The following is a 24,891-nucleotide window of genomic DNA, read 5'->3' as shown; positions in this document are numbered from 1 at the left end:
TTAATTTACATTTTACATTATAAACTGTCAAAAATTAAATTATATACGGATATCTTAAACTTCCTAAAACATTCAAATAAACGCTTTTATCAACTTACATTATACCTCTTGTTTATGCGACGATAATGTTTTGATTAAACCTGCCAATATAAACTGGAATTGTATATATTTTACGTCATTATTATTTTCGTTTAATTAAATAATTATACCACCGCATACATCTTTATATAACTTCAAACATCCAGTTGTTTTCTTTGAAATTGTTTTTGCTATCATTTTTGAAAATTAAAATCACACACAAGTCCACTTAAGATTCGATTTTATTGCATGTTAAAGTCTCAATGATGTAAAAAAATAAATACATGTATTCTTACAGAGCAAAACATTTGAAAGTTTTAAGCATAAAAGTCACAATTTAGAAAATTACAATACGTACGTCATGATCAGATACAATGGAATGGATGCCATTACAATTTCTGATATAGTTCTTAAAAAATACTTAGGTAAAATGTCCAAATTTGGAATTGTGAAATGCACATTTGACTTAAGCAAATGCAGGCTAATACACATTAAATGGAAATAATGGAATCTATATGGACTAGTAGGAAAAAAACACACAACTGAAACAGACCCATAAAAATTGCTGCATGGTCTGCAAATAACAAATTCTAGCTTAACTTGCGTATTTTCATATACAACATAAATTACAACACAAAGTCAGTTTTTCTATATAATGCATGTAGATAAAGAAAAGCAATTGTTGAAAGTTGACAATACTGAAGTAATCAAATTTTTTTTACTTATTTACTGGTCACTAAAATACATACACACGCACACACAAATTCTCTTTCCTAGTACATGTATTTTGAAAATAGCATGTATTCATAGAAACATACATACTACATACATACTCTATAGTTCATAACTGCAAATAGATAAGAGTTTCCATGAAAACCACTTCAGAGAAGATATATATTAACAATCATATTATATGTAATAGCATTGAAAAAACCCTATATATTTATATACCGGTATATGATGCATACAAATACCAAATTATACTAAATTGAATGAACAAATTGTTCAATAATAGGATGTACATGTGCATCTCTAATTTTAAACACTTCATGTGATTTTAAAAATAATTCCTTAGGTTTTACATTATAATATTGAAAATTTATTATACAGAAAAGAAAAATACATATTCTAATGACCAGACTATTCAGTTAACATTTTGGAACGTATATAAAGTAATTTTAATTTACACAAACTTCCAATGCAAACAATAATTGATTATCAAAATTTGGCAAAATGGTAAATTTAAATCATGGAAATTCAATAAAATTCTTCTAGTCTATCCTAATAAGGTCTGGAATAGGATCAAGCATATGCATGTACAAAATTTAAAAAAGTTATGACACTATAAAAATTCAACTCAATCTTACTTATCATAAAAAGAAAACAGTTTCCCCAATATTTTACTCAGAAATGTCTTATCAAGTATTGTTTATTTCTTGCATCTGTAAGAAACTGACAGGGAAGCCTCACTCGCCCACAAGCAAGAGCAAAAGGATCGGTCAGAGACACCACCTTTCTCTTACTTGGGTATCAAGATCTGCAACTTACTGCCAGCAAAGCCCTTTCAAAATACTCTTTCATTGTCTCCTGCTTAAAATTCACTTTCAATAAAAATTCTTCTAGTCTATCCTATTAAGGTCTGAAATAAGACCTGGCATATGCATGTACAGAATGTAAAATATAGTTATGACACTATAAATATTCAACTCAATCTTACTTATCATAAAAAGAAAACAGTTCCCCATTATTTTACACAGAAATGTCTTATCAAGTCTTGTTTGTTTATTCCTTGCATCTGTAAGAAACTGACAGGGAAGCCTCACTCGCCCACAAGCAAGAGCAAAAGGATCGGTCAGAGACACCACCTTTCTCTTACTTAGGTATCAAGATCTGCAACTTACTGCCAGCAAAGCCCTTTCAAAATACTCTTGCATTGTCTCCTGTATATTTTAAACAACAAATTTTGTTCACTATAGAGCTAATTAAGCTAATAAATTATATAAGTGAAACTTGTACAAATATGTAGATTAAAATAACTTGAGATAAAAATTGTATTTTTTCCGTAAATTTTCTAGTCTACGTCCAAGTTTCAGGAACAAGCTCTGAAAGATATACATACAAAAAGTCCTGTATAACTGCCTAGATGTCCATAAAAACTACTCTTTACTCAATAAATTATCAAAAATCTAGTCTTTAACTCTTTACTTAGAACAAAAGAAACAAATTATGATAAAATATTCATTAAAATAACCACTTTATATCACTCTTATATGTGTTTAGTTTATAATTTGATATATGATTTTAAACTTATACAAGCCTTTGACAGGGAAGCCTCACTCGCCCACAAGCATGAGCAAAAGGATCGGTCAGAGACGCCACCTTTCTCTTACTTGGGTATCAAGATCTGCAACTAACTGCCAACAGAGCTCCCTTTAAAAATAAATAACTTCCTATTGTCTTCAGTTCTATTATGCTATAGAGATATATGCACTAATTACTGGAAATAAACTTAAACATATTTGTAAATAAATTGAGATAAAAAAAGTATGACTTGGTTACATGCCAACATGACAAAAATTAAAATCATAATGGCCAAATTTAATCTGTAATTGATCAGCATAAAAAAAAATTCAACAATAAAAAAAATACACAATGAATATTCTTTTATATAACAGTATGAGTTGAACAAGTAATATCAGATCCTGTATTTAAAAAAATACCCAGCATATTTTTAGGTTCATCATACTACAACAATACATCAAGCTATTTTGCAATGATTTTATAGTCATATCACATATTGAGCTTTGCAGTTCTCAAGAAGTGTTAAACAACTCTTTATACATGGATAATAAACCTACATCAAAATATGAACCTCTAGCGAGGAACAAAAATTGTCCATGGGACGGAGTTAACAATTTTATACAATCAACAATGTATATGTCAAAATGCTTGCATATCAGTAAAACCATATAATAACTTTCAGCTTAGGTGAGCTAATTATACATGACAGTTGCAACTCTTTTAAAAATCTCAAATGGCCCATTTCTGTTCATTTGATATATTTTCTGGTTTGTCTCTAGATGATTCATTGTTGGTCCTTATACGTCTTATACTTTGCCTTTTTGAACATTTGGATTTCAGAGCAGAACTTTTGGTGTCCAATTAAACATTCGTCAGAGCGCCACTTTAGAGATGTGATTTCATATATTGTGTCATCTTCCCAATCATTTTCATATTCTGATGACATCATCAAGTACTCGACAAGAAATACAGGTTCTACTTGTTTCTTTTTCTCCTCATCCCAGGAGGTCTTTTGTTTAAATACAGCCTGACAGCCTGTCTATAGTATAACTTCCGTTTTCTACAACATATATACACACATAAATACACATGTTTATACACACATATTGTCTTTAAAAAGCCAACATTGTAAAATGTTCAGGCTTTCCTTTTAAATTCCTCAGACAATTTATTTAAGCATTAAATCATTGTTTTTTGAAAGAGGAGTAACAGGCGTTTGTGCATCATGAAAATTTGTCTGCACACACTATTGCAGTTATGAGACTATATATTTCAAAAAACAAGAGATATTTGTGAAACACAATTGTCCCCTTCTTCCTTGGAGAAATGAACGAAAAAGCAAATAATTGGGATTTTCCCATATCCAAGGGGCATAACTCTGTCAAAAATTGCTCAATTAGACTCTAAATCAAACTTGACCAAAATATTATTATGATGAATCTGTGTGCAGGGGTGTGCAATTACCATCGCCCGACGCCCGGGCCTATCGATTTTAGAGGTCGGGCTAGCAAAAACATTAACTGTGGTAGCCCGTCGGGCTAGTAAATCATAACCAGAGTTGGCAAAATATGCCGGTAAATTTGCAGTGTCCTAGTAGGAAAAGTGTATCGTCATTGTTATCACAGAGGCATAATATCTGCTCCTTTTAAGTCATGATAGCCTAAAAATTTCTTAAGCATTTTTTCTATTGCTACATTCTTCTGAGAAAAAACACTCGGCTGTAAGTTTCACACTTTGAAGTTTTACTGACAGTGTTGACCTGACCAGTGGCTAGACGAGATAGTCACGCCTCACTGCACATAGCTTCCGCAGTTACCTGTGCGGCTGTTTCAAGTGACATCACTGTAAAATGATTCCTTTTTCTGTAATATGTATTCATTGGCTTTTTAAGGTCTTCCGTTTCCAACGGAAGACCTTTCTATTATTGTGCGGGAAAGATTATTTTTCTTTTTTTTTTTTTTCTTCCTAGACGCGAACTTTGAGGCTTCATATCTTGCTTATTTCTGAACGGTTTTTGCTCAAATTTTCAGGGCTAATGTACTTTACAAAACACTATCTTAAGCAATTCATAAAATTAAGAATTCCCTTTCCGTTAAAGAGTTATTCCCCTTTTAAAAATATTTAGGGCCTTTTGTTTCCAGACAAAGGCTCCGAGACTATGATAGCAGGGAATGGGAATCCAACGAATTTGAATAACAGAGACATTGTAGTTGTGCACATCTGTTTTTGTTTTTAGATTACGTTTTTTATTTAGGAAAAGGTAGGGGGTCAAAAAACAGGATTCAAAAAAGTGCGAAAATTTAGACATATTTTCCTTTATATCTTTTAAACGAAAAATATTTTGTTAAGACATGTAGAATAAAAGTTGTGCAAAATATAGAGGGCTTTCATTTGACACCAAAAAAAAAGGGCTGGCCCCTTAAATTAAGGGCCAGTGGCCCCTAAAAAAGTTTGCTTAATAACTCAAAAACGGTTAGGATTTTGATATGGCCGTCGCTGGAAAAGTTGTTTGTTGGGATCTCATAAAGGTCGCTACAATGTTATTTTGTATGTGATTTGTGTAGTATGAGTGTAAAAAGCTTTACATGTTAACATGTACCTGTTTTCATTTGACAAGTTAACGAAAGTCTTTGCGCGTACAACTGGCATAAAGTCACCGCAGAAAGTATGCTGGTTTATACAAAAGGCATTAATTCATAAGAATTGTTTTTTTAGAATATACGTGCTTTTTTTTAGGAGTTTAAGTCATTGTTGTTAAGTTCTTATAATGCTCAACCCTTAAAAACGGGATTTGGAAAACAAATCATTGTTTTTCTTTTCTAGTAAACCACAAAATATGGAATTAAAAAAAATCTATGCATTACATTTTAGTTATTAACTCCATACATTTAAAATCTACCTTGAATCAGAGCTGGTGTGTACCATTACGTAAGCTCTCCCTCGCCCGCGGCCGGGAAAATCGGTCACCATGGTCGCGGCTGGACTACCTAGCGGTCAGGGGTTATCTAATACACGAGAGTTGCGTCTCTCATATATGATTTTATTTATCCGCAAACCCAAGAATTGTTTTCGTTTTGATTATACATGTTTTTTTATGGATTAAACGATTGGGTGTCAATTAAGAAATCGTTCAGTTAATTAATAAAAGCAATGTCATTCTCAATCTAAAGCAATAATAGATATAGATAAATTGTGGGTTTTAAGTTTAAAATAAATAACTTCTATTTGATAGAGTAAGGTCATTATACTGCAATTTTCAAGGCTTACTGGGTTCTGAGCTGTGTGGGTCTGTGCGTTGTACATTTACGTAATCTATCGTTCGCCCACGGCCGAGGATCTCAGCCACGGCTGCACTACATAGCGGTTATTTATACACAAGATTCGCACACCGAGACGCACACTTCCATGCATATGAACGTGTTTGAGTTAATATAGTCGTAAATACAAGAACTGTTTTAATTTTATGTTATAAAAGATTGTCCATTTTGTATTTATTTAATTAAATTTGAGTGTAAATGAATATTAATGAACGATATTAACCCAAATCGGAAACATCGTCAGACATAAATTAATGGTTAGTTTGTTTATATAAAATATTTTATAAACTGTACAAATAATGTTTTAAATCAACAACAACAACCCCCCCTAAATATTGAACATTTAAATGATGATCATCCATCGCCCATGGCTGAGGAGATCCGGCACGATTGGACAAGTGATCCGCGGTCGGTTCGTGATCTTGTACCTTATCACGCGTTCATGTTTCATATTTTGGCATTTTGCACGGACAAAACTATATTTTATTATGTTTTCAACAATTATTTTGGTTTAAGATGAAAAGATAAACTTATTTTACTTGTACAGTTGATTAAGCATTGGTGTATACGATAGCGTACAAGGTAGTTTAAAAATCAAATCAAATTATAATCAAAGTTCCATGTTACATGTTTGCGGTAGGTGCTAGCACGATAAAAGAATGTCCTGAGTTGAGGCATTCGATGATTATTTAAAAGAATATTCACATGAGTTTTAAACAACTTTAGATTAGATTCTGTCGGTCACATATTAATCACTTCTGTAGTTTTTCTACATGTTCGTTTCATTATGGAAGCGAACTCATTGCTGCCCCCCCCCCCCCCCGCCCCCCTCCTCCCGCCCCGCTGACAGGAGCTCGCGCTGTATTTTTTTTTTGGGGGGGGGGGCGAAACGATATCAAGATCTGTCGAAAATCATTTTTGGTGGCTTCTTCTTATGTGTAACATTTTGTTTCACTTTCCCAACCGTTTGTTTATTCGGTCAGTCTGTGTTAATTCAATCGCCACGTGCGACCGAGAATCTTGTGTCGCTTCAGCGCACACAGCTCAGAACATATATAGCCCCGGGTCATCAATTGTTATGTAATTGAGTAACAGTTGGAATGGTGCTTTTACTACATAAAATAATCCAGAAAAAATGTTACCGTAACTCAATAGTCAATACCAAAAATAAAAATCCGTATGATTACAAACTGAAATCGGTTTTTCAGTATTCGGCGGGATTTGATTTTTTCTTCTAACATTAGTATTTTTATTGGTTTCAGAGAATACGATGTAAAAATACAAACAGGAAATAAATCTGATATTATTTACATTGATAATGTTGAAAAATATTTAAAATTAAATTAGTCACATTCGTTAGAAAACAATGTTATACAAACATCCGATAATTTTTTTCCTATGTCGTATCATTCGCGTAAATAAATATGTTCTGTACATATCCATGTACCTCAGAAAAAATTCAAAAGATTAAACAAAAAAGAAAGTTGTAATTACTATTTCGAATTTTTTTCAAAGTAATTTAACATTGTATTGAAAAGAACAAGAAATAAAAATGATTTAAATTTTTGACTCAATCTTCGTATATATTACCGGCGCTCCTTACATGTATAACGGCGTTCAGTGTATATAGATTATCATGATCTATTTGAATTAAGTTCCATTCGTAAAGATTCCCTTAATAATTTATTGCATGACTGTGTACATTGTAGGCAAATCCCTGTGCGTTAATTACGTCTTGTTTTCCGTTAACAGTGGTTTAAGTAATTAAAATAATTACTTGTAAAAATATCTATAATCGGGATTCCAAAGAACTTACTTCCCGCAATTCATAGAAATGATCAGTATGTTTTCTTTCTATGTTTACATTTAATTTTGTTCAAATAATTAATAAATTTTCTATCATTTAAATTGTGTGCTTCATCAGATACTGATTCCAATTACCTTGAAGTGATTAATTTTTCCATTGGCTATTGACAAAAAAAGAGACGCTTGACCATCCAATGAAAACAAATACACAGAGTTTGATTGACAGGTTCAGCCAGGTGCAGGTCTCACCCGATGTCCGAGGTTATGTGTGCCGCGAGTGGTCTCAATAAGAGTTATCGATGTAAATAAATTAAAAAAAGATACATGCTTATCAAAACATGCTCGTGTAAGTTAAAGTTGATTAAGGCTTGTTCCAACAGAAATCATGTTTTGCTAACTGTATTTAATATTTTTTATGTATAGCGAATTTTAATATTGTACAGTCATTTTACCGGTAACGAATCAGTATGCGGTTTCTCGTGCATGCAACTATTATTATCAAAATTCCAAATGTTTTTATTTTTTGTTTAAATCGCGTTTCTTTGTCCTTCTAAACTGTATCAAACTTCCGAAAATATAAAGGATGAATTACGGAGACAGTAATTTCAACACCCCCTCCAGTTTCATAGTTTCGAATTCGTTTCCCAGTATCGAATTAAGCGCCCTTTATCACTTCTGACCGAATATTTTGAGGCGAATTAATTTCAAAAATATTCTAGAGGTACATGTTAATGGACTTATAAATGAACAAGGAAAAACGATTGTGGGAATATGTCATTTAAACAAATTATATGATCGTTATTTTTATCATACCGTTTTCCGGTCAAATTGAAACTGGACTTGAACAGTTTTCATTTCCGTTACTTTATAATATTGAATTTTCATAAAAACACTTTATAATAGTAATTGATGATAAGTAGTTGCCATTTTCCTTTGTTTTTCCCGTATATCTATCAATTTTTGCAGCCAAATAATACTGCTGTCGCAATGAACCGTAACTAGGAAAACTACACGTGGTTCTATTTGAAGTCGTAATTTCATTCAAAGCTCCATTATTATTTGATATGATGTATTATCTTTTTAAATGAATTATATTTACTAATTATTCACTAAATAGGGATCAATAACAAACTTATTTTCATAGTTAGGCTTAATTGTTTTCACACTTTCGTTTTTTCTGCTTTGAACATCCGGTAGCTCATATCTGGGGCACATTTTTAATTTGTAAACAATTCGGTAAATAATCGTGCAAATGGCAAACAACTTCACGTACTGATATAATATTTATTTCTGTGTTATAATCACCTAGTTAGAATTTTTTAAAACCTCAACTTTGTCTTCCACCAATAATTTTTCTAAAAATTATTCGATACTGGCAAATATTCGTTACCGGTAAAACTGTACCAGTACTGAAACATCGTATAAAAACGTTATATATACATGTACTCTGTAACTAGTCGTCTTTTAATACATTTACCTTTCTTTTGTTTGTTAAAAATAAATTCAATTTTGTTAAAAGATAAGTATATCATTTCTTCTAGATTTTTTTTTCATGAAAATACCTACAAGAGAGTTTTGCCAATCACAAACAGTTTAAAGTACATGTAATGTAAAACACGGGCTCCATTTTGAAACAAATTGTCAGAGAGTTCCGAATGAAATCTGATAAACGTTTCACATGGTTCTCGCACGCTTTGCTCGAAATGATTTAAACGCATTGTCCGAAATTCTGCACGCTTTGTCCGAAACGCTAAACGGTTTACACGAAACGCTTCACGATTCACACGAAACGCTAAACGGTTATTACGAAACGTTTTTCGCACGTAAGTCGCACGCTTTTTTGTTGTTGTATAGTAGTACGTTTCAGGGTCTGTAAATTTTGTCAGCACGCAACAATTCTAAATTGCACATTGTCTTCAAAAATTTACAAATATTTAAATAAAGAAGTTATCTTAGAGAAAAGGTTACGTGTTTTGTAAACGGGTTCGGTTTAAAAAAAACCACAATTCCTGACATGACACATGAGTACATACTGTTTATTACAATGCTTGCTACCCTCTGAAAATTTAACTCGCCATTAAATATCTCATTTTTTAAATAATGTTTGTTACGATTACATAAACTGTGTGCGACAAATAGTTTTCCTAAAACATTTTCTTATTTTCTTTTTCAAAACACGTTTTATATGCAGGCTTTCAATCACAACACGTTTTTATAACAAAAGCAGAACTGAAAGTTTAGTAATTATAATCGTTTGACACCATATCACATATATTTTCAACTCGCAGCAACAACGGAAGACCTACTCGTGGCTTTACCACGAGCTCTGCTCTAGTTTGAATATAATTTTTTTACAGAGAGAGAGAGAGAGAGAGAGATGCATTACAGAGATATTATAAATTTCTGCACTAACTATTCTCATGAACACATTTTAAAGTGACCTGCTTGGTGAATTAAAAAAAATTCATATTTTGCATATTATTATTTGTGCATTTTCCATTATTTTTAATTAAAATTTACCATTACGTAATTAATTGCATAGTTGTATTTTGTAAATGGAAATTAAACAGGATAAAATGCATGCACACATAGATAGTTGCAGTGATTTTATAGAGTCTGTTCACATTCACAATGTTATGTTTGGGTTTTATTATATAAACGGTACCCAAACCAATTTTGTAACTAAAATGTGAGAGATCAATGAAGTTGAATATTTTTGAACTAGTCTACCACAGAAAACATGCAAGTAATAAATATTTCGTATATTAATAATTAAATACTAACTAGTGTCATACAGGTTTTTTTTTTAATAAAATGAAATGTCGACATGTCCGAAATAGTCTGGCTAGTAACTTTGAATCTTGGGCTAGTAACTTTGGTACTCCCACTAGCCCCTGGACTAGTGGCCAAATTTTGTAATTGCACACCCCTGTGTGTGTCAAATTTCATATCAATAGGAGCAACCTCTGCGTTAAAGGAAATTGTTGATGGACCGGCCGATCAACAACAGCAATGTAGTATTCCCTCCCTTGTCTGAAGGGGGCATAATAACAAGTATTTACATTTCTGTTAATTCTTGCCTTATCTGCAAATGCGATTTATACATCAAAACTCTTTATTATTCTTAAAAGATAAGTTAAATCAATAGAACAGTCACTGTATATAATACAGCATAAATTAGAACTTCAATACAAGTTCATGATTTTGGCAGTTGTAAACAGGGACATTTGAACATATGTATGGTCTAGACTCTCAAAACATGCAGTGCATATAATTGGGCATACCCTTGTTTCCTTTGATACAGATCCATTCCTTTCTTGAAAGAATCTACTCTCTCCTTCCTTTATCTTGCATAGACAGGAAATATCTGTTTATTGCATCTAAAATATAACATTGCAACAAAAATTAGAATATTATTTGTAAAGTTTTATTTAAATACAAGAGCGCGGGATCTGACAAACACAGGGTTCGACACTAACTGTTTGATGCATTAGTCCAGCTGGACTAGTGCCTGTTCATTTTAACTAGTCCGCAGGCAATTTTATGTGCCCGTCAGAAATAAATTAAAAAGCATTACCGTATTTGCCTTATATATAGTATGGAGTTTTTAAATAGCATTTGTAAGAAAGGGGTGCATAATATACACTATAATGTTTTTCTTACAGGTGTTGCACATGTTTAGTTGTATTGTGCTATGCAGTACATAGCAATGAGCTGCGTATTCACTATCTCTGTGTACTAGGTGTATGCCGCCATTACAGATGTTATAAATAGATCTATGCATATTAGATCCAGGCTGCATGAGCTACCTTGTTCTTTTCATTGTCTAAGTTCTTTAAAAATCTGTTTAAAATAATAAGCAATTTATCACAAATTATTTAACGTAAAACAATTCATTTAAATTAAACAACTCACAGGAGATTCGTTTCACCTATATTTTTTAAAAACACATAAGCGTCCCTTTCGAAGCTGTTGTTGTGAACACGTGTGCTTGTAACCTATTAATTTTCTCGGACATCCCCTTATGGCAAAGAAATAATCAAGTCACCCATAATATCCTGCATACCTCTGTTGTTTTGCTCGGTAACTCTATAATCACTGCAATGTATCATATGCTAGATAATAAAAATACAGTCAGGGTTTTCCATTAAAATGTCGACAATCACACATCGTTAATTTACACATTTTTTAAGCAAAACTTTTTATTAGTTTGACCGGACTGACTAGACAGACATTTTGTTAATCCGTAAGAAAATCTATTAGTCTGTGACTAACGGACTAAGGTTAGTGTCGAACCCTGCAAACAAAAATTTTTATTGGTGTGGTCTAAGTTATTAATTCTTTAAAAAGTTTTACTTCAATATTTGGTTTCCATGGGAGTATCCATCATGCACAGCAATCTGAAAGTATGCATTCACAAAATATCATACCAAGGCCATACAATTATATAGTTGCTGATATTGAGATAACTCCTCTCAATACGCTCCACATGTACATTACAGTATAAGCCTGTATAATACAATTAACAAAAATTTTGGATGTGTACAAATGATTGAATATATATTAATATACAAGCCAGACACAACATTTATGCTTATCAAATATATGTATGTTATGTCTCAGCAATATTACATTCAAACATGCAAAGAAAAAAAATCAGTAAGGTATACAGAACATCATGAGTTTTAGGTGTGGAAATCAGGTGTACAACAAAAATGAAAGGCTTGATCACCCAATTCTTTTATTTATTTTAGCCAAAGCTTTGTAAAATGTTGTGTTCAGATGAAGCCTACTGTTTTAATTCCTGTTTTTTGTCAGAGAATGTACCACATAATCCTCTAATTCTTAGCCCCCCACCCCCACAAGATTCCAGCAAAACCTAATTCAAAAAACATTTAAACAAAAAGCTACAATAGATTAATCACTGAAAAAGAAATTCTGCAGCTTCAATTCAGTCATGAATTTTTTCAGGGCTGGAACGATACTTTACTTAGCAGATTTGGTACAAATCACGATACATGAGATGCGATATGATACATATCACGATACATTGCAACTTAATGAAAACATGAATAAGGGCTTAAAATTTATTGAATCAATCTATGTATTACCACATGTCCAAAGTGATTTCATTATATTTAAAATGAACGTTGAACAATTTACAAATTACTTTCGTCTTGTATTCACTACTTTTCATAAACAAGTAATCCGAAAGTTTTCCACACTCCAGATTTAGCTTGAATCGATTTGACAACTTTATGAGGTTTTCTGCCATCTTTGTACTTTCATATTAGGCGCGCGGACTTAAAATAGCTGGTATATGAAGCTCGGATATTTTATGAAAATATAAAAAAAGTTCACTACGGTATCGTTGTATTAATGGTAAATGTAGTGATCCAAATATTGTCAAAGTATATACTGTGATGCACTGGTGTATTGTCCCATCCCTATATTTTTTTGCGGTTATATGTTAAATATAGCAAATTAGACCAATATTTTATTGACATCAAATATACTTACATGTACTTGGCTGGGTACACATATTTTAACTTTCTTATTTCCTTTCTTTTGCGATGGATTACTTTCAGAGAGTATTTAGCGATGATTTCCTTCTGCCCCTCCAAGATTTTTTCCTGCTGAAACTCAATCTTTCTCAACTTGAAAAGTGGCCAAGATGCTGGTCCTATTCATCAAAATAGTGAAAATAAATCAAAATACAGGCATTGAAGAGTTATTCTAGGCCTCTAACGGGAATCAAGTCAAGTCGTACCCAAACCGACTCGTATACCCAAGCCGACTCTTAATCAATAGGTCACAGATTGTGACTATAATGGGTAGCAATTCTTGGTTAATAGCTACACTCTGTCCCGAGTTTTTTCTTCGTTCACTTTTTCTTGATATTTTGATAATCATAAATACCTATGTGCTCAAATTATGTTCATCCTCAAAATAGATATGAAATATCTTCAGATTATCTGTTTTGAAACACCCCTTTGGCTTTTGCCCCTTCAGATCTCAATATACAACTCAAAATAGTCTATGGGGATTTTTCATTGCACCAGCCATGAAATAGCCTGGATAACGAAAATTTGTGCAAGGTATACATTCCAAGTGATTTCTAGATGGTGAAAAGATGTAGACATTTCCTATTATAAATTTCCGCAAGAAATTTATTTACCTTCCTGTGAACTTTTATGAGTGAAAAATTATGTGTCATTGAATGGAGATATCTTGGATATATTTTCCATTTCATCGATTTCAACTGTACTTCTATTTGAGTGTAAGTGTATTTTTATAAAAAATCATCAAAAAGTGATGGAAGCAATAACTTGGGACAAATTATAATCAACATTGATTAAATTTGAAACTTGTGTGTTTAATCATTGCTCCCCCCCCCCTCCATTCTCGGGTTATTTTTTTATCATTTATTTTTAACTATATGTTGATTTATGCTACATTTAAAAAACACAATTAACGCAAAAGCTATGTAGAAATAAAATATATACCCCTGGTATAAAAAGCAAAGAATTTGCAATGTCAGCAGACACCATCTTGTAAAATTTGACACCTCGCTAGGAAATCCTTAAATTATTTATACTTGTTTCTATTATATCACTGGTTCTATGGTATCGCGGTATTTCTGTTTACTTATAGTAGCACGCACTGAAATTGACATTTTATGTCGGAATATTTTTAGACATTGAAAACAGACATGTTAAACATTACTGAGGTATATAAACTCACAAAACATTAGTTTCTGGATATATTTTCGTATTGATAGATTTTTTAATAAAATAATATAACTACCGCGATATCATAGGACGGACTCATAACTGAAAAAGTACTGACCGGCCGGAAATGATGGTCTCTTTAATTTCATAAGGTGTCAAATGGTGAAAAAATAACTTGTGAATGTGGGGGGGGGGTGAATATGGGGGTCGGGGGTCCCGTCCCCAAGCATCTGTGAGTACAAATACTTATACCAGTAGATAATATGGTAATTTGATAATATGACATACCCGACAATATTTATTGAAATGAATATCAATATTAAAAAGTTATGACTGTGGGCATAATCATGTAATTTGAAGTTATTTTTCACTAGGACTATCCGACTATTTGATTACAAATCAGTTTGGTTACAAATTTACTATACTTCTTACAAGGGAAATAATCATGTTCACAAGGGGAAGTAACTATAAAATTACAAGAGCATGTGTTAATGGGACGCTTGTTTATCGATACCGTAATCACCACCATACCTATTAAACAACTGGTACCACTGGCCGGCGAACCTATCTCCAAGGTGCTGCTACATGTAAGAACAGAAGTTGAGGCAAAGGACTGACGTTGTGGGACTGTTTCGCCATCTTGTTTCTCACGAGCGCTCTACCTGCTTGACATGGTGGTGACTTTTTCTTCCCTTTCGGCACTTGACAATAGTCTTGACAATGGATGTTTTCCTAAAGATTTCGTCGTTGTACGAATCTGATGATTCATCAGTCCAAGAGCACTAAATTCTGATAGATCTACTTCGCTACTTAAATCAAATCCGACATGTTATCTCCATCGCAGCTTGGCGGGTTCAGAATTCTCTCGATTTTTGATTGGCTTAATTTGATTCGCATGCGCGTAGAGGTTAAACAAACTCTCTCTCTCTCTCTCTCTCTCTCTCTCTCTCATCCTGAATCAATTGTTATAGTGAAATATTTTTTATTTGCTTTGTGAGTTGTTTTTTTTTACTACAAATCAAATATTTCCTTGAAGTGATTAATTTAGTGGGTTTTTTTTTTCGTCCCAAACCCCTTCCACGTACATGTAAGTTCAGAGCTGCAGCATATAATAATATTGGATGCTTTATGATATTTTGTCTGTTTGTATCAGTGTATAAACAATATTTTATTCTAAATGAAAGATGTATTAATGGCACATTAATTATCACGTATATTTAATGCAAATCAAACTTAGTTAAACTTCAAGTATAAGCAAATTTACATATAAAGATCAAACTAAAATTATCATAGTTATATATTTTTTCTATTAGACTTTATTATTCTTTTTTGTATATTGTATCTAATCTACTTATACGTGTCTGAAAAAATAATCATTAGGATGTTTTGTGTTTACCGTCTCGAACCCCTCCCATGATTAAATCAGAACATAATGATCAGGTAGTTTGATACATATAGACGATTTTGTGTATTTGCAATAATGAGTACGTAAACAACATTTTATTTTGTATAAAATAACATATTATTGACACATCAATTATCATATATATTTCCTGAATACCAGAAACATTATTAAACTTTATGTATAAATGTATTTACGTATGAATGTCAATTTTCTTAAACGAAACATATAATTTTTTCTATTAAACTACATAATTCTTGTTGTATATCGCATTAAATCTAATTATACTTTATTATAAAATCCAATCAAGTAAATGACATTATATTTTACATATAATATAACGTTATACACAAATTATATTAAAAACAAGAAATATAATTTGGTAAACGAATCTATAAAATTATATTAAACGCGTCTTTTCGTGCAGTGCCTGATGTGCATACTAATCAGATTTTGAACATAGCTCCAGGAGAAGATCAAATACCCATTACAAAAAAAGAAACTGAGTGGGAACAGATGTCTTTCCCGAAATTGTTTCCTGATGGTAAGCATACATACATTATGAAGAACCCAAGGAAAATTAAATTAACACCAAAAAAGTTTATAAATTCCAGACTACTTTCCAAAGATGGCAGATTTGCAGAAAGTCCAGAGTATACTTTCATGGCGTTGGACTGGCTAGAACGAGATGCTATAAAACAAAGTATATCAATTACCAGCAGAAAATGCTTTCAAGAAGATATCACATGTGGCCAATTCAAAGATCCACAGAGAATCTCAAGGTTATTAATTGAAAATCAAATATTTGCCACTTTTAAAAACATCCGTGGAACACCTCAATACTTCAAACAGATGCACTTGGATATGTTAGCCAAATTACGACAATATGGTCCTTATACATTCTTTATATCAGGTTCAGCAGCTGAATTTCATTGGCCAAAAGTGATAAGAATTATAGGTAGACAGTATGGAGAAAGATTTACTGAAGAAGACATTAACAAGATGACTTGGCAGGATAAACGAATGTGGCTGCAGAGGAACCCAGTGACTGCTGCTCGTCATATTGACTACATATTTGAACAACTATGGGAGAAAGTGATATTAAGTGGAACTCATCCAGTAGGGCAAATTTTAAATTATGACCTGAGGAAAGAAATGCAGGGCAGAGGAACTGCTCATTTTCATGCAGCAGTACATGTAAAAGGAGCTTCACAACTTAATGTTGACCAAGATGAAGAGTTTGTAGCATTTGCAGATAAGTTTGTTAAATGTGTTCTACCAGACAAGGATGAGGATTACGAGTTGTATCAGCTGGTACTGACACTGACAGCTGGTACTGACACGTCAGGTTCACCACCACACCAGGACCTGTACAAAGAAACATATTGTAACCTGCCGATTCCATTATCCAAGACCACCTATCCCTCAAACAGGTAAAATATATAAAACATCTCCGTATTACTGTATAAGTATTTAAAAAAAGAAAATCAAGATGACTAACATTTTCTGCTTGAACAACTTGACATTTAAGTTTACATCCAGGCCATATCTCAGTTACTATATGCATAGTTGGTTTTGTATCTCTTTTTTTTAAATTGCTAATTACCTACAAGTACATGTATATTTTCAATTTATATTTCAGTTCTTGCACATGTGCCAAATGATGAAGATGGCTCATTGATAAAACAGAAATCAACGAAGATTATAGGCATGATGTTTGATGCTGTTCAGTCATATTCAAAAGAGGAAAAAATGCCACCTTATGAAAAACTTCTAGACAAAGCAGGCATCACTGATGAAGAATACAAAAAATCTCTTCGAACAGCTATACACAGAAACCCACTTAGTAATGGAAAGATCACATGAAGATTTATTTGTGAATAACTACAATCCTGTGTTGCTGAGATGCTTAAGGTAATAAATATGTGAAGTTGTAGAAATACATTAAAAAAAGGGTATGGCTAATGTGACAACAGCTCACACGATATTTTGAAAAAGAACATGGCTTCTATTCCTGTTCTGTATCTTGGTGTCACAAGAGAGTCTTTAACAATGAACATTAAATTCACAACCTAAAAAGAGAACAAGACTACATGCACACTTTAGTGGAATGTCCCAACATGCAGTGCCAATTCAGGCAATGCTCAGGGATGTCTAACTAAAAGTGAATTTCAATGAAAACAAATATGTTGCATTTCCGAATTTATGAACTAAGATTGACATAATATTTTAAAGATGGAACTGGTATACTTATCTATTATGGACTTCTCAAGAGAGAACTGTTTTCCTATAGTATAGGAAAACAGTTCCTTAGGGAGAAGTACATAATATTTTAGTACATAATACAACTTATGAATCGCATGTAAATCACGTGATATTGGAATAGTGCCAGCCGCAGGAATAGTCCCCGGGAAAAGTGCCTGCTACAAATTTAGAAAAGGCAAACAATCCAATCAAAATCGTTCATTTATGTCTATTATGTACTTAATGTAGACACAGGTACAAAAAGACAAAATGGTGAAAAAAAAGGCTTGGTTTAAACGATAATATATATACAAAAATATTTTGCAACATTTTATCATCGGTTGAATATATTGATTCATGTAGTTAAGTCCTGTAATTTTGTACTGTTTTTTCCAGATCGAACATGGACATCCAAATGATAACATCAATTTGGGCCTGTATAGCTTACATCACGTCATACATCTGTAAACCTGAGAAGACTATGTCTGAGATAATGCAAAAAGCAAGTAAAGAGGCTAACGATAAAGGTGTAACTGACAAACTGTTTCATATAGCCAACCAGCCAAGGAAAGGACGAGAGGTGTCACATCATGAAGCCATAATGAGATGTCTGTCAATGCCATTTAGAATATCAAATATTCCTGTAGCATTTGTGGCAACAGATTTCAAAGAAAATAGGACTAGAATAATAAAACAGAGATCAGCTCTTGACACAATGGAAGATGATGATACCGATATATATACGACCACCATTCACGATAGATATGCTGCTCGACCATCTAGCCTAGAACAAATATCATTTGCCGATTTTATTTCAAACTACAGATTGACGTCTTCCACTTCTAGTGAAAATAACAACCAAGAAGAACAGGATGAAGTTGATGAGGAAGTCTCTGAAAATGTTATTACTCTTAGAGATGGCTTAGGACAGATGAAAAAGCGGAAAATACCCCAAGTAATTAGATATCATTATGTCTCTCAAGAAAAAGATGAGGAGGCATACTTCCATAGATTGCTCTTACTATACCAGCCATGGAGGTCAGAAGATCAATTGAAAACACACTCAACATACAAAGATTCTTTTGAAATTATAAAAGAACAACTTGTGCCAAAAATCAAATCATTTGAACCGTTTCATGACGATATTGAGTCAGTCTTAGAAAATTTTGACCCGGATGACATGGCTCCGGAAGCATGGGAAGATTTTATTGCAAACATAGAGCAGGAAAAAGAAGGAACAGTTGTAGAAGATCCAAACTATGAACTCCTCAATCCAGATAACTTACCAAATGATGTTCTAGAAACAAATTTACGTCGTTCATCATCTAATAAATCATTCACATTGACAAAAACATCAACATTACCAGACACTGATTTTTACAAGTTGATTCAATCCCTAAATTCCAAACAGAGACTTTTATTTGACTTCATCTATTATTGGGCCACAGCTATGAGATTGTCTGTAAATGTACCTGATCCATTTCATATCTTTCTGAGTGGAGGAGGGGGTGTAGGCAAATCTCATTTGATCAATGCTATATATGAAGGTGTAACAAGAGCCTTGCGTACCCCATCACACAGTCCTGATCAACCAACAGTATTGCTAACAGCCTCTACAGGAAAAGCTGCAGTAAACTTTAATGGTACAACACTTCATTCAGCTTTTAATCTACCAATAAAGGACAAATCAAACAAATTTGAATATAAAAAACCTGGCACAGAAAATTTGAATAGGTTACGAAGTAATTACATCAATGTCAAACTCATAATAGCTGATGAAATTTCTATGTTTGGAGCCAGTCTATTGCTCTTGCATCTAACACTTCAGCACATTTTCGAGATCTATGACAAACCATTCGCTGGAATTTCTGTCCTGGCAGTAGGAGACCTTTTGCAATTGAATCCTGTAGGCGATTTACCCGTCTTCAAAAACCCTTCTTCAGGATACAGTGCATTAGCTGGTTCATTATGAACACAGAATTTTAAACTTCATGAACTATATGAAATTGTAAGACAAAAGAACGATCCCATATATGCAAATATTTTGTCACGCATTCGTATAGGAAACATTATAGATGAAGATATGAAACTGTTAAAAGATCTTGAAAATACAAATACTGACAATTTCCCAGATTCCACTGTTAAAATATTTCTGACAAACAAACAGGTTGCTACATTTAATGACAAAAAAATGGATCAACTCCCAGAAAGGATAACCATTCGAGCTAAAGATAGCAAAAGGGATACTACAACCAATACAGTTCCAATCACAATAGTGGAAGAAAATATATATAAACGGGAGGCTTACCCTCATCACTAACCATTGCAAAAGACTGTAAAGCAATGATAACTAAAACATCGATATTTCAGACCATTTAGTAAATGGTGTCATTGGAACTGTTCAGGAAATTTGTGTCGATCACAGAAATCCTACAGCTGATATTATATTCATGAAATTTGGGAGTCCAGATATTGGCAGAGAAGCCAAGAAAACAACAACTTCGCGTCTGAAAGGAAGTGTTCCTATAAAGGCATTGACAGTGAACTTCTTATTAACAGCAAAATCTCCTGTTCAGGTGGAAAGAACAATGTTTCCTATTGTTCCAGCCTTTGGTATAACGGCACACAAATCACAGGGAAGTACGTATGAATTTGTCATTGGGGACCTCACAATACCACCATCCATGAATACAGTCATGCCTGGACAATTGTACACTGTCTTAAGTAGAGCAACACATAGGACTAGATTCAAATTGATAGAGTTTTCACCACAGAAAATCAAGGTTAATCAACAAGCTTTACAGGAAATGGACAGAATGCGAAATCAAGCTACATTTGATTGGATTCATCCATTAGATCAACTTCCATCAGAAAACAAAATACACATCGGCTTCCTCAATATCCGATCGTTAAACCTGCATTTAGATGACTTGAAAGCAAATACTGTTCTGCAAAATCTAACTACAATTTGTCTCACAGAAACTCACACCTCACTAAGTCATGAAATCCCTGGATACCATTCCTTTCATCAAAAAACACAGCATGGCTTAGCTCAGTATCATAAAGAATCATCAAAAGAATTTAGTTTACAAGTGTCTAATGGAAATGACCTACAATAAATGGCTAGACTGTTGAAAACTTATGAAAATCCTTTACTTGTAGCTGTAACATATAGACTACACAGTATGAGTAAAGGGACATTTGTGAGTCAGATCTCAGATTTTGTGAGGACTGTGCCAAAAACATTCACATTAGTGTTAGGAGGTGACTTTAATCTTGGTCCTGAAGATGAGAACCTACAAAAAATGTGCAAACTATATAAACTCAATGTTATGATCAATCAGGCAACTCATTTTCATGGGAACAATCTGGACCAGATATTGACAACAGATGACAAGGCATCATCTTGTGTTTTTCCTGTCCCCTATTCTGACCATTTTCTTACATGTATATCTCTGCAATAAGGTATGTGATTTTATACAGTATGTAAACAAGAGTATGAAACTTGAATATGATTTCAAACAAAAACTGTACAGTGATATTGTCTCGTACATTTTAAATAAAGTTATATATGTTTATAGTTATTTGTTTGATTTTAGATTGTAGTATTTGGATATATTTGCGACAGGAAAAATAGGGGAAAAAATGGGAGGTCGGGGTAAAAAAATGTTCCTCCCAACCTCCCCACACATTTAATTCTGGAACAGCCCTGAATGTTTGAAAATATTGCAATTTCATATACTGTGAAATCATTTGATTTCGTGGTGGTTCAATTTTCGTGGACTTCGTGGGTACCTCTCATCCACGATTTAACATCCTACACGAATTAATAAGTAAGGGTAATGAAATCATATTTCCTTAGTAGGTTTTAGAGAATACACGAAATTACGTCCCCACGAACCTGTAAAATTTAAGCAATCCACGAAAATTGGCCCCCACGAAATTTAATGATTCCACAGTACAGTATACTAGTATACTGCTTGAACCGCGGGGGACCCAGGGATTCTATTCTTGTTTTTTTTTTATTTATGACAAAAATATAACGGAACACATTCAAATCCAGCATTTTAAAGATAAAACCATTAATCAAAACACAAATAAGAGAGAAAAAAGATTCGGCACTCTGGGACTGAATCCGGGTCGCCTGGGCACAAGTCCACCACTCTAACGACTGAGCTACGCGGATTCTCGCTTCAGAATTTTGGAGTCCAAAATCACAAGAATGCGTGGATCCATTTTAAAACGAATTTAATATTCAGAAGTTTTTAGAGCGTCTCTATCTAATGAAAAAATTCAAATCCAAAAAATTGAAAAATTAAGGTTTTTCATATCCTTCCGGTGACGACCGGAAGTGACGGCGGACGTTCGGATGTGCGAAGGGCACTGCGGCCGTTCAATCTCAGTTCTAAAATTCATAAGTAGTTCCCACGCTATCGTTGATACAGACAAAATGGAAAACAAGAAATATACATGCAACGGAAATATTACGCGGCTGCTTACATCCCTTGTACTGTGTAAATTTTAAGTCCCCGTACAGGCTATACTCGCCGTTTGATCTCAGGAATTTCTTCTTAATTGTTCAATCCGCTGCATATTTGGCAGACAATAAGAATTGGGTCCGAGGTACATTTACAAAAAAATTCGTTAGGATTGAGTAATGGGCTCGGGAGTTAAAATTTTTTTCTACAGTACATGTCAAGCACGCCAATAGGAACTCGAATGCCCAAAAATTCATATCTCTCTTAAAAATGAACGAATAGGTCTGGTCATTAGTACAGTAATGTAGACTTGAACTAGGTTGAAAATAAAGGTTCAAGATGAAAGATCGAGTAAAACTAAATGATTTTGTGAATAGGAAGGGGGGGGGGGGGGGGGTCGGTGGGTGTACTGTGTAAATTTAATTTCCACGTATATAGGCAATAAGCGCCGTTTAATCTCAGGAATTTCGTCTTAATTGTCCAATCCGCTGCATATTTCACAGACAATACGAATGGGGTCCGAGGTTCATTTTCACGAATTTTCATTAGGATTGAGTGAAGGGCTTGGGAGTTAGAATTGTTTTTATAGTACATGTCAAACACGACAATTGATACTCGAATGCCAAAAACTTCATAACTCTGTTAATAATTCATCTAGTTTTTTGTAGTGTTTATGGAATCAGTATATCAGCAACGTATGTCAATAAACGCATGCATACATGCAAGCGTGTATCTATGTATGTGAACAAATACTAATCAGTCCTCCTTTTAAAGCCATGTAGAATAACGTTGGTGCATTGCTAAATGTTGTGTGCATACAGTCATTGAGATGGCGGCATTTCTTTGTGTGTGGACTTCCCTGCTCTTTCTAATCTTCGTGTGATATTACCTACGATACAGAGTGTGCGGTCATTCCTGCTCTGTATCGCATTAATACAAGTGTGCGGTCAACCCTGCTTGTATTGGTGGTGGTTGCGGCGGAGCACTAGTGTGTGGTCATCCCTGCTGGTGTTCTGGCCTTTCTAGCGCAAGTGTTCGGCACTCCCTGCTTGCGTTAGGTTGCGTTGTTGGCGCAAGTGTGCGGTCATCCCTGCTTGCGTTAACGTTGGTACCTGTTCAGTTGCGTAGGTGTGCGGTCATCCCTGCCTGCGTAACGTTGAGTCCCTATATATGTGCAGGAGAGGTGATTTAAGTCTGCACTTGTAAATATTGGCAGCAATCAGGGCTATCCGATTCTATCTCGGGTCGGGCCCGCGGGGATCACAGGCAGTGACCCCTTTGCACGTTGCACTACAACAAGTTTTCGAGGTTTCTTATTACAGATAGCACAGGCATCATGTCTATATCCGGTGGAAGGAATTGGCAGTGGGATACATGCATATGGATCTCGAGGTGCATCGGCATTTTCCTTTCTTATTTCACAACTTTCGAATTCACCACTGACATCAGTTTTTGATGTTATTGATAGCACAGGCATCATGTCTATATCCGATGGAAGGAATTGGCAGTGGGATACATGCATATGGATCTCGAGGTGCATCGGCATTTTCCTTTCTTATTTCACTACTTTCGAATTCACCACTGACATCAGTTTTTGATGTTATTGATGTGTAATATAACTGTCTGCATTTATTGCACACAACATCAGAATCACACAAATCGGTAACAAATGTCTTTGACAAAAATTTTCGCAGGGATTTGTTCGCATTGCCAGAAACAAGTCTCCGCTCACTTTTTTTGATGCGCTTACGACAGGTTACACAAGAGTACGGCTTCAGTTTAAACGACATTTTCGCTATTCTCTGAAAATTTAAATTAACGATATTAACGGAATGAAACTGAATTACTTGAAAAATAATTATCAATCTTCATGAATATCAATTTCAATATCTGGTGTTTCATCTTTTAAACACATAACTGATACATTCAAATCGAAAATAGTAAGCTCGAATAAAACCGGAAATAATTTGACTTTGTAATCGTTTCTGCACTCTTCTCCAAGTGTTGTATTTTTTAAAGACAAAACGTCAAAAAATAGAAATTTAAAATGTTTAAAGTATTTGTATCAATCGGTTTGGTTAAATATTATCATAGGTCAGTGGTTTCGGCATGCGTGGGTTAAGAGAGAATTTTAATTTATAAAATGGTATTGAAACTGGTTTGCCTTCACAAATTTCACCATTTTTCTTCCATTTTTATCGACTGAAATTCCTAATATGTTGCAGTCTAATAGTAATAGCTTTTTAAGACTGAAGTCATCATGATAGAAATATCGTTATTAAGGTTCCTTAATTTTACACGTTAAACGAAATTTTAGAAACATACAACAATAAAACAAATTATATATTCATAAATAATAAAATTTTACCATGATTTATTGTTCTTGCATACATGTATTTTTTTTATATAATATAATAATCATTTTTTGAAGCAATATATTTATTGCTGGACAATTAAGAATGCATCATACATTTTGTCCATCTCTCATATACAGTAATCTCTGACATATCTTTTTGATGGTGGAAAAATAAATG

The 24,891-nt window shown here is 33.6% G+C and overlaps 1 long non-coding RNA gene across 4 annotated transcripts; it reads right to left on the bottom strand.

Moving 5' to 3' along the window:
• Positions 1 to 307: 307 nt before the first annotated feature.
• LOC136272729 (uncharacterized) lies at positions 308 to 15,229 on the bottom strand. Of its 4 annotated transcripts, XR_010710774.1 has the most exons (4): positions 14,765 to 15,229; positions 13,023 to 13,185; positions 10,787 to 10,882; positions 308 to 3,439 (listed from the first exon to the last, which is right to left on the bottom strand). It is a non-coding gene; the product is annotated as an uncharacterized lncRNA (long non-coding RNA). The 4 variants fall into 4 exon arrangements; XR_010710777.1 differs by lacking the exon at positions 13,023 to 13,185 and having other exon boundaries at positions 14,765 to 15,184; XR_010710770.1 differs by lacking the exons at positions 13,023 to 13,185; positions 14,765 to 15,229 and adding an exon at positions 11,859 to 11,878.
• Positions 15,230 to 24,891: the final 9,662 nt, after the last annotated feature.

This window comes from Magallana gigas, chromosome 1 (genome assembly GCF_963853765.1).
Source record: "Magallana gigas chromosome 1, xbMagGiga1.1, whole genome shotgun sequence".
NCBI lineage: Eukaryota > Metazoa > Mollusca > Bivalvia > Ostreida > Ostreidae > Magallana > Magallana gigas.
This window is presented reverse-complemented; position numbering and strand designations above follow the sequence as displayed.